At 34.9% G+C, this 12,562-nt stretch overlaps 1 long non-coding RNA gene across 1 annotated transcript; it reads left to right on the top strand.

Moving 5' to 3' along the window:
* Positions 1 to 522: 522 nt before the first annotated feature.
* Positions 523 to 11,286, top strand: LOC129005102 (uncharacterized). The gene is made up of 3 exons (XR_008491797.1): positions 523 to 722; positions 1,303 to 1,444; positions 11,215 to 11,286. It is a non-coding gene; the product is annotated as an uncharacterized LOC129005102 (long non-coding RNA).
* The last annotated feature ends 1,276 nt before the right edge of the window (positions 11,287 to 12,562 follow it).

Genomic DNA, 12,562 nt, shown 5'->3' with positions numbered 1-12,562 from the left:
TGGTCAAAATTATCTTAGTAAACCTAATTTTATTCTAACAACTCTGATTAAATATATTACAGCAATTTTCAATAGTTCTCATCTACGATAATGTAAAAAACCAAATTATTCTTTTTATATTAACACCTTAACCTCCTGCATAGTACGACCCATTGTTAATTGTGTAAAATTGATTCTTGATACTATGAGAGGAATATGTATGAAAATTCTCAACTTCTAGGTACTATGATTTTACACGTATGTTGATTGGAATTTAGCATTTATATATCTAGTACTACATTGTAAATTATGTAGATCCCAAATATGATTTTAGTTTCTTAATTAAAAATCCGTATAAAAGTTAGAAAATTCATGTTTTAATTGATCATGTTCTACAGTGTTGTAAAAACTATGGAGATAACAACGTGCCCCACCCCTTCCTCTCAGGCTTGAGAAGCCTGTTGCGGTTGTAGTTAGTTCAGTTTAGACGTTTTGGTATGCTCAGGCTGCATTCAGTGTAGCTTCTGTCTTCTTCCTTGGATACTGGTATTGTTGCTTAAATTGTATCTTGCCTTGGACAAATATTTTAACTTTGTTGTGGTTATCTGATATTTTGGTTATTTAACATTACTAGTGAGGATACATTAATAAATAGTTATTCTTGGTCAACGTTTAAGTTCAGCTTTCTCTTTGGGCCAGTTATTTGAAACACCAGCGAGGAAAATACATCTGGGATCCAATAGGTAAGTCATTAATTAAACCTACGAATTAGATTACACATTTACAAAGTTGGGCTATAGTACCTCTAAAAGAAAAAAACAATAATGTGAATAATTAATAAATTTAACTTCTTGGGTTTAAACTATCATGCAAACAGCTGATTGCTGTAAATATTCTAAGATTATAGCATATAGTAGGCCTATTACAGATACTAACTGTTGTTACCCAATGACACCTGAGTTTATTAAGTTGAGTACAGCTGAGGTATTTTTAACATTTTGTATATGCAATTAAAGAAATCACGACTTTACACGGCCTTAATGGGTAGTTTTGCACAAGGTTTCGAAATTTAATTATAAGGGTGTGGCTCTTACAAAAGTCCATGGGTACTTTAGGATTTATCTAGAAATCAGCCTATAACGTCTACAAACAATCAACAGGGTTTTTTATTAATTACTTGGAATAATGGGTAAAAGTTTAAAAATGTTGCTATGCTCTTTTGTTAACACAGTCATTGATAAATATATTGTATTGATTTTTAGGAAATGGTCTTTGTTATAATTAACAAGCTTAGAGTTTAATGCTCTTTAATGTGATTGACAGATGGAAACTCTATGACAGAGTCAGCGAGCATCAGTGGCAGAGGTTTACAGCTGAGTCAAAGGCAGAGGTCTACGACAGAGGTCTACGGCGGAGGTCTACGGTTGCACACCTGAAGTTAAGCAGCTCACGAGCCGAAGGACTGGTAAGTGTTTTATTCCACAGTAGACTTTAGATGCATCTTAATTGTTATCACCCACATAGATAAAACATTGAACACCAACAACTGACCTTTAACTAAAAAGCTTAAAAATACCATTTAAACCACCGATATATGTTCGCTTTAGGTGTCCAAACACTTTTATTTAGCGTTGATATATAATATAACCAAGGAGTTCAAAAACCACTTATCCTGTAGAAAAAAAGGAGATGTGTAAAGAGTCTGTCCATGTATTCAAAATATCGCTTAACATAAAACCAATCGTTATTTTACTCATTTGATAAAATATTACTTTACTCCAACACATTAAAAAGAAATAAATTTATCAACTTATAAAAAAGAGAATTACATAAATGGTCTTGATTACTAAATTGAACTACATACTTATGTAACCAATTAAGTTAGGACTGAAATGAGATGTAAAGTGAACAGGTAGCTTTTACCAAACGTAGGTAGGTGGTTGTTATATGGTTCATTTCTAAATGCTGTCATTAGGCCGATTCCGTACAAACTAACGTTAAAATGTATGTTTAGACAACATGTATCAACATTTTAATAGCTAAGAAAATTAAAAAAGTAAAGCATATTTCATACAATCATTTAACTGACTGCAGTACGGCAAAATGATATGTATTATGCAATACAAATAATTTTCCTAACATTTTTTGTAGAAACTTGTTTGAATATATAAACTGCATACAGTAAAAATCTATCTAGTACTGATAATTTTAAATATCATCCTTAAGTGTTAGCTCTTGTATAACAAACAACATTTAATCAGGAAAATGCAAACCATTGGTTATAAGACACAATGTAAATACAAGCAGTGGATCTTTTGTTTGGAAAAAAATAATTACCAGTCCTTTTATTGCGTGTACTGTAACTAGATTAAAATTTTTAGTGAAATTATTAAGAGAAAACTTGACAAAATAGCGTAGAATTGGATTATTTGCAAATTAGGAAAAATTAATCACACTGTTAAAATTGATTTTGCTTTTTTCCGCCATCAAACTTACGTGAGCTTGCCTAATACAAAAGTTTACTTTATTGAAATTATTTCATTCTTTTTAGAGCGTTTGAAGTCGGTTGTATTTTTTTTACAAAAATAAATTATTGAAAGTTGTATTCTCTTAGACTTGGTGTCTCATTTGTGCCGTCAGCTGTCTAATAAACTGCAGTTCCATCATAATACAGTACAGAGCTTAATGCTGAAATCAAGTACATAAGCAACAATTCCGTTATGAGATAGGATATTTATTTACTGTAACGTTTTGTAGAGTTTAGCATATTTTTCTCATCGCCGAGCATGAGAGCGGAAATGCTGGGATTTCTTAGAAAGCAGCGGCTACAAGCCTGAATAAAACCTACGCAAAACAGACTCAAAGCAGTACAGCGTTCTTGTCACTTTAATGTTATAAGTAAAGTATGGTATTTCACAGTAACATTGTACTTTTCTAGTGACATTATGTTGGAATGGCGACCATATGAATGTAGGTATTTAGAGATGAGTGTAGGGTTAATTAATATTTTGAATCAAGAACTATAATAAGCATAACTACACCCCAATAGTGATAAACATTTACACTATTGTTTTTGGTGTTAAATATATGGTAAAGATCATGTCTGTGAATTTAAGCCTACACAGTAATTATACCATTAGTCATGACAAACATAAGTACAAACCGGAAACACTTAACTGGAAGGTACATCTGACATAGAGTAATATTGGTGTCTTATCGTACAATTATTACGTAGCCACATGTATCGTGGAAGTAGTTTAGTCATTACGTTGGAGTGTCAGGTAATTGATTAACAGTTTTTACATATTTACAGTATAAGTTGAATATCGGTAGTTTTTGTGTCATAAAAGAGGCGTTTTTTATTTATTCAAAGTATGTTGAACTTTGATAACAGTAAAAAGAGCTTACATGTGACTTCAAGTGTATCTATTTCATGTCAATCTAAAAGACATCTCCATTAAAACTATTACTTAACATTAAGTTTTTTTTCAACACAGTGTCAACTTAAAAGAGTCGTAGACAATAGGTATTGCATTACATTCATAGCTAGGAGCAATATGGAACATTTGGGTAGAGATTGCTATAAGAAAACATGTTTACAATAGTCTTCACAACTATTATGGTAGACGGGTTAAAAGCCCACCTATTAAAACCTGGAATAAACTATTAATTGTAGCTTAGACAAAGTACATAAATAAATAGCTTTTGGTATTTAATTTTGGGTTATTTGCTGATACAAACATATTTTTACCAGACTCAGAATGGATATAGGGTTATTGAAAATGCCTAATAGCTAGAATTTAATCAATAAAAAAACATGTTTCCAAAAATCAGACACCGAAGGCAATGATGACGTTTTTGCGAGCGCGGGAGACTACGTTTTCGTGACTGTAAAAGACGATGTTTTTATGATAACTATACTATCTCACATATTATTATGCGCATACAAATTTCTAGATAAATCTACAATATTTAGCTATCATCGTTGTACTACAGTAATATGTTATTGGTGATCGGTAATTTAAATGTAGGTTTTTAATTAACTACCGATACATGTATAAATATTTGACTTAGAAAACATGTTCAAATACAGAGCAAGAAAGTGATGTAATTTAAGGACTGTGCAACAGTATCTACAGGAAATGAGATAGCAGTATCTAATGACCGCCAAACACACTCAAACTATTTCACCGTCTATAATGACAAAACATTCTATGAACTATGTAGTATTTTTATAGTTGGTATAAATAACACTCTAATATTTGATTAGGGTTATTGACAATTATGGTGCATATATACATACAGCCTGGAAAGAACTACTGTATTGTGGGGCGTTCAGATTAGTGAATGTTTGTATTATGGGGATTGACATAGCTCTTGGGTCGAGCTTTTTATTTAAATGAAGGTTCTTAGTACTTGAATTACATTGAATTGTTTAAATTTTCTTTTTAGTGTAGTCAATGTGACCATACTCATTAAGCAGCATGCATTCATTTTGGATGCAAACTAATTGAGCTCTCTCTCTTCCTACAATATTCAATTATCTTAATTTTTATGTACAAATAGCTTTGTATGGATGGAATCATGTTGATCTTCTTATAATCGGAACAGTATTTCTTTTGCATTTTAGTGTGTATTTTTCCGGATATGTAGGCTAAACTCTGTATTCCGGTTAAGCTCAAGTACAATTTGATAAACACAGAATCTCCAATTGGCAACCCAAATAATGCATAGAAATTTCATTTATGGTTACACGTTATTGCCATTGTGATTAATTAAACGTAAGAAAAAAATGTTTAATCTTATTTGGGTGTACTTACAAAACATGTTTGGTAACGGTTGCAGTATATATAAACAACATTTGTTTTTTTATTTTTTTACTTTACAATCTGTTCTATTATACATTGAACAATAAGTAAATGCTGTTTAATGTAAAAATATAAGTGACAAAAAAATAAATCCATCCAAACAGATGTTCATTACTTCATAGATCTCCGAACAGATGAGTATTTCATAAATGGTAAATGTTAAGAGAAACTAGAAAAATAGCGCAGAATTGGATTATTTGCAAAGTAGTGGTATCATATTACAATGGATAGAAATTAAGATAACACAAATCGGTTTCTCAATATATCGTAAAAATAACCAAAAAATATATAATTCTGAACAATGTATAGTTAAAACTCTAATTTTTAATACATAATCACACAGGATAAAAATAGATGTTTTAGCGATTTTAAACTATTTCAAGAGCATCTTTAGATTTTAATATCCTAATAACATGCATTTAATTTTAACATAAAATCACATTCCCTTTATAACACCAACTTGTTGGTTGTGTCTTACATAGTGTCATCATTCATGTAACATTTGCGGTTTGAGACATAACTTTTTAAATTTTACATACCCGATTGTTTCTCTAGACTACCTTATCGATCCTTACCAATTACCTTATGTTTTATTTCATCAGGGTAATATTTTGAGTTTTGGTATATCACAGTGGGAGTAGTGTGAGTCCTTGATCTCAGAGGTTTACGGGTTCGATTAATGCCAAACGTTTCATTTCCGGTTGGGGTGATATATTGGTTTTTGGTAAGGTGTTGTATTGCAGTGGTAGTCTTTGATCTCAGAGGTTTACGGGTTCGATCCTTACTAATCACCGATCATTCCTGGTTGAGGTGTTTTTAGTATGGTATTGTATCATAGTTTGAGTCCTTGATCTCAGAGGTTCACGGGTTCAATCCTTACCGATCACCGATAATTTCCGGTTGAGGTGTTTTTAGTATGGTATTGTATCATAGTTTGAGTCCTTGATCTCAGAGGTTCACTGGTTCAATCCTTACCAATCACCGATAATTTCCGGTTGGGGTGTTTGTGGTATGGTATTGTATTATAGTATGAGTCCTTGATCTCAGAGGTTTACGGGTTCGATCCTTACCAATCACCGATCATTTCTGGTTGGGGTGTTTTTAGTATAGTATTATATCGTAGTGTGAGTCCTTGAACCTCAGAGGTTTACAAGTTCGATCCTTACCAATCACCGATAATTTCTGGTTGGGGTGTTTTTAGTATGGTATTGTATCATAGTGTGAGTCCTTGATCTCAGAGGTTCACGGGTTCAATCCATACCAAACGTTTCATTTCCGGTGTTTTTTTTGTATGATGTTGTACTATAGTCTCTTGTTTGTGTATGGAAGTTTGATCCCAGAGGTTTGAGGGTCCGAATCTTACCAATCACCAATCATTTCGGGTTGGGGTGTTTTTAGTATGGTATTATATCATAGTGTGAGTCCTTCATCTTAGAGGTTTGCAGGTTCGATCCTTACTAGCTACAATTTGTATTATATCAAGTTGTAGTGATTTTTAGTGTTGTATAGTAGTGATATGTTTGTATATGAGACTAGGGTTGCAGATTCAAATCTTCTAATTTCTGATCAAGTTAATATTTTATGTGGTATAAAATAAGGAGCTTAACGAGTAATTTAGATCTGTTACATCTGGTATAGTTCTTTAATGGTGGAAATGATGTATTCTTACACCTGTTTCAGCTTTATATTGGATAGGGTTTGAGACTATCCCCTCATTAAGTGAGGCCAGGTTAAGCGTTTATAGCCAATCCAGATGACCTGGTAGATGCTTTAAACGCCCTCTCCCTTATTTATAAAGCTTTTTTTTGTCAAGTCTATAGATTTAGTTATATAACCCTGCCAAGAAAGTTAACATTCAAGGTTTACAGGCTTTTTAGTCAGCCGTGCCAGTGACCTTCACTCATGGTTTACGGGCTGTTTAGTTGGCCGCGCCAGTGACCAATAACATTCACACAATTACAAAGAGGGGCACAGGTTATATCCAATCTGAACCCCCCAGTGTACACACATTCACACAAGTACAAGGAGTAGCACAGGTTCTTCTAAATCTGAACTACTCAATGTACACACACTCACACCTTGGTCAGGTTACATAAGTATATATCTATAGACTTGTTTTTTTAATAGGAGAGTTATATACAATAATATACAGTGAAAATTACAAAGTTATTTACAACAAAGTTTACATTTACAATTTACAATACAATTTACATGTCTCTTTGGACTTTTCTGTAGCCAAAAGGTAGAGTGTCGTATTGACCTTCGTACCTTCTTTTAGGCCCAGTTATTTTAAACACTTTGCTCTCAGTGATGGTGACGATGTCTCTGTCTCTAGTCCTTCTGATTCTACTTTCTTCAATTTCAACAGACTGTTTTGCTTCACTCAGAACCATCTCTTTTAATTTTTCAAAATTTACAATTTTTGATGTTTTAAAGTTAAGGGTGAGGCCCTTGATTTTACATATAGGGATCAATTTTTGTTGATTGGTTGACCAGACAAGGTACGCGTAAGTTTTAGGCCCCCCAGAGACAAACTCGGTAATATAAGAGCCTGGCCCATAATCTACCAATTCGTTAGTCATTTCACCGAGGTAATCTCCTGTAGACACCCTATAAAGACCGTTTCCATGTATGTAAACCACACTGTCAGTATCATAATATAATACTTGAGCTCCTAGGGCCTCAAGGTGTTCATAGAGCTTGAGTCTCGCCTGCGAGGTAGTGTAGGCCGCGATACAAACGTTTATGTTACTAAGAGGTTCACCTACCTCCATCAGGTATTCCCATGACACGACCACAACCTCATCATTAACAATCTGAATTCTGTTTACTTTAATTTCTGGGCTAGAGAGCATTTGAAATAATGTTTTCGAGTCCCTAACAATAGTAGCTTTAGTTTGATTCTCTCTCTGACCAAATTTTCCCCAAAAACTATTTAACATTAATTTTGCCAAAGATCTCAAACCCCCATTCTTAACAATTTTATCTTTTTCCAACATGATTCCCTCGTGCCCCAAATACTCTGCAATATACTTATTTTTGTCCTCCTCAGTTTTGCACCATTCCGGATAGCCCGAAGCTTCCTGTTTCATCTTAAGAAATTTATTAATAAAATCAGTGAACAAACCCCCATTTTCATAAGTCGCTACCTTGTACTCCCACAACTCATACATGTCCAATACAATGTACCCTTTCTCTACTGCCTTTCTAATCTCGTCCATAGTCCATGTCCCAACTAATGCCCTATTATCACTGTCATGATTACATTCTCCCTGATACATCATTTCCCCACATGTTCTGCACAACACAAACATTAATTTATCATTCATTTTTGTAGGGAGTACAGGGTGGTAGAGTTCAAGAGGCGGCAATACTTTACATTTTAACAAACCCTCTACACCCATACCTCTTTCACGACACTCCCTATCTCCTACATAGATGGTTGGGTGACCTATAGGGTACTTCCCATACTTACAAACATAAGGGTACAGAGAACAAACATCAACATACTGTATAGTTTCCCCCTCAGCGCATTTGTGATAGGATTTTGCATTACCTGTCCTACCTCCAAAGAAAGCCTGCCTCGGGTCAAGTGGGAGATTGTTTAAAATAGGCAAACTGTCCAGATAGTTTAGTTTCTGCTCTTTTTTTTGTTTACGAAATTCGCATTCCCACATCTCTACTAGTGCGTGTTCTGTAAACTTTGCGTTTTTACCTTTGGTTCGCTCATAGCGAAGATGTAGGCTATCAGAAGGATCCTCTTTTAAGGGGGCGTGACGGTTGTAAGAAAAGCATTTAGGACACCCATGGAAATAACAGCCATGAAATTCGTAGATGTTTCTGCCATCGAACCCATCTACTTTCATTCCATTGACTTTGACTTCTTTACCTCGACCTGCATGGTCAATCCTAATCCCGTTGGTTTCCTCGACCCAAGAAAGCCACTGGAGCGCTATATTTGATTGATTATCTACTAATCGATAGCCGTTCTTAGGGATAAGGCCAATAGTATTGGGTTTTAGGAAGTTTCGGCGAAAAGCTAGATTGCAAGCACTAGCAATGGTAACAGCCTCGAGAAACGGGTCAACATTACACTCTTTTAGGAAAATTGAGCGAAACTTTAGACAGGCTTGAGCCAAGATATCAACGTCTGAAATACAGTAGGCTAGGATCTCATTTTTGAAGTTGAACTCATAGTTACTAGTAATCTGGTCACTGTACCATTTTTCAAAGTCATTGTGGGATTTCTCAAACATAGATTCGGGACAGTAGTACTTTTTGTCTGGCAAAGGGCCTACATAGTCTTGGTTCACCAGAGTGTTGAAAAGATGGGGAAAGTAGCCTTTCTTTTTCTCTGGAGGTAGGTCAAAGGCTTTAGGCAGAGCAGACAGAGCCATAGGGAAGTAGCTAAGTGAGTCGACAAACCTCACATTGTCAATCTCCATCAAGATAATTTTAGTTCCCCGCATTACAAGTTCCGGCGTGAATTTAGTTTCCTCCAGCAAGTACTTTAACAAAAATTGAAAGTCAAACCCCTGTCCATTGTGTGCAATTACACAGACTTTTTTAAACTGTTTCCTCACATACATGACATAGTTCATAAATTGTTTGATAGGGTCAGAGTCAAACACTCGTGTACGATTTTTACATGCAATACAGAATTTTCCCTCAATACACTGGTAACAAAATTGCTGGGACACACACAAGTTTACTTTATGCAATTTACTTTCAGGGTCAGAGGGAAGGGACTCATCCTGGCGGGTTTCCAAGTCAAAGAAAATAAAAGCATAATCTTTAGATTTAGGTTTTCCCTCATTGGGTTTCATGTAACATTTATGGTTAGGGTCTTTAAATGCTCCACAAGGTTTACAAAATACTTCCCCACACTTGTGAGGCTTGGACCTCTCTCTAAGCCAAACTAGTTTTCCACAGTCAAGACATTTCTTTACATTTTTACATTTGTCAGCTTGGTGTGCAATAAAACAGCGCTGGTTTTTGTAAATTAGATTGCATTTAGGACACAAAATTCCCCCATTCTCCTCTACACAAGGAGGTGAGATAGTCTGACACTGCGAGCAAATGTTTGAACATCTGTGGGCTCCTTTGTGATCATACGGGATGTGGCAAGCGTCACAAAAATAGTTACATACAAAAGCAGCCGTCAGACTAGTAATTACATTAAAATGTCCATTGTAAAACAATAAGTTAATTTTAAACTTGGGGTTCTCTATACTACCCTCAAAATACACATCACGGCCTTTAACATTATAGTTGTACACAGTGATTTTATAATCTTTAAGCAAATGTTGGAATTTTTCAAGTTCGGGAATGCCTGCACCACCCTCAGGCATCACAACTCTAGCTCTACGTACAAGTTCTTGAGCCCTAACAGTCTGTCTTTTTCTGTCATCTTGTTTCACAGCTTTGTATTCTGGATCTTTAGTTACATTAGCTATAGCCACTACAATAGCACGAGGAAGACACAAGTTATCTTTATTGTTAATTACAACAACCCCTCTCCTAGCTTTACATTCTTCATCAAAGGTGTTGTACAAGCCAGGTCTTTTGCGGCACCCTGAACCTACAGGGAGATTAACTCGGGTACATTCAACTTGAAACGTGTCTGTGGACTTGATAGATTCAGCATTTGATTGCACAATTCCCCCAAAGATTTGCCACAAGACATCCTCGTTTACTTCATTTGCTGGTCGAAAAGCAACAAACCCTGGCTCTTTACTTTTTAGGTTAAGTGAACGCAGAGTGAATCCCAATTGATCGCCCTCCTGACAAACTTCTTTCATTTCATTAACAATTTGACCAAACCCTTGTCTTAGCCAGTCAATCTCACTAGTTTCTGATGGGGGGTTAGAAAACTTAAAAACTGTATTAATTCCATGAATGCGAAATCTCTTTACATAATTTTCATGTTTATCTAGAATATTTACAGGGACAATTACTTCAACAGAATCTTCTACAACATTTACAGGTTCATTACTATCGACAGATTCATTGGAATCTACTGGAGCAGAGTTACTTACATCCGTCATCTTGAAGCACTGGGAGCAAAGTGATGCAATAATGGCAGGGTTCCGATAAGGGTTTATATAGGAACAAGAATGACCACAAATGTGGTTATCAAAGGTGACGTGGTACACAAGAGGAAGTGATAGCTGTTATTTTAGATGATGCAATACCACAAAAGTGGTTATCAAAGGTGGTTATCCGGTTGTGACGTGGTACACAGGAAGTAATAGTTGCTGTTTTGGATGATGCAATACCATATAGGATGTAGACATTGTTCTAATTATATTTAATATTATATACTATATAATCATTATATACTAATTATGTTTATTGTTTGTTTCAGATGGTTGCCCCTCTCCTCCTCCTCTACTAGCATTAAGTATTTAGTTGTAGGATTATGTATATATATAAGTAGTGTATAAATAAATTCATATTTAGCTTTCACAGTTGTTTTCATTATTCTTTCAACTGAATATCCAACAGGTTTTAAAATTACATCATCTAATAGGGGAAGCAGTCCGCCAGCTAAAACAGCCGGCAAGAAAATTGGCGGGTAAGCAGATAATACAATACATAAAGTGAGGTTATGTTACATACACAATATAATCAGTAGTTGGTAGCACTAGTGCTTGCTGCAACCTAGTAGAGAATTTGTAAACTAATACCTCAACTCAGAGTAATCTGTTATGATGAATCTTATATTAAGTTAATCATTATTATAATAATACCATCGACACTAGCGCTCCAGTAGTAATAGGTAAAAAGTGAGGTTATGTTACATATACAAGAGATCAAACCTTCAGAACTCATATACAAACAGTTAACTATACAAAAAAAAAACACCTCAACCGGAAATGATCAGTGATTGGTAAGGATTAAACCCGTGAACCTCTAAGATTCACACTACAATACAATACTATACAAAAAACAATCCAACCCTAAGTAACACATTAAAATCAATTAGATGTAAGTTTAACATAATATATCTGGTGGCCTTTACAAAGGCCATTTTTTATACTCTATGGTAAAGTTAAGCCCTCTTTCAGCTATTTTATATTTATTATACACAATAGCATGCCAACCTCCAATACTACTACACATTTAGTATAATTGTCTTTTATGATCAACGGTAAAGTTTAAGCATTATACACTATATATAGAATAAAATGTTTTTTTCCAAACCAGCTAGGTTAGGTTTGAACCCGTGAACCTCACACTACCCCCACTACCATAAATATCACCCAGCCCGGAAGTGATAAGTCAGGATTGAACCCGTGAACCTCTAAACCAAGACAGGATCAAACCCATAAACCTCTAACTAATAGGTTAGAATTGAACCCGTGAACCTCCAATGACACATTTGATGATTAGTAGGAATTGAACCCATGAACCTCTAAATAATAGGTTAGAGTCAAACCTCACACTACCAAAATAACCCACAGACCTCCAACCAGTATTTACACACTCTGTATATGTAAGTTACAGAGATACACATATACAAATTATAAAATCAACATAACATACTCAACGGTAAAGTTCCACATATATACACTATATATAGAATAAAGTGATTTTTTTCCAGACCTACTAGGATAGGATTGAACCCATAGACCTCTAAACCAGGTGACGTCAGCTAATCAGCTAAAATAAACAGCTGTGGTTAGATTACATCCGGCATTGAACCCGTGAAC

The sequence above is a fragment of the Macrosteles quadrilineatus genome, unplaced genomic scaffold (genome assembly GCF_028750875.1).
Source record: "Macrosteles quadrilineatus isolate MER2022 unplaced genomic scaffold, UCM_ALF_1.0 Scaffold_16__1_contigs__length_3527350, whole genome shotgun sequence".
NCBI lineage: Eukaryota > Metazoa > Arthropoda > Insecta > Hemiptera > Cicadellidae > Macrosteles > Macrosteles quadrilineatus.
Note: the sequence above shows the minus strand (reverse complement) of the source record. Positions and strands in the feature narration are given on the sequence as shown.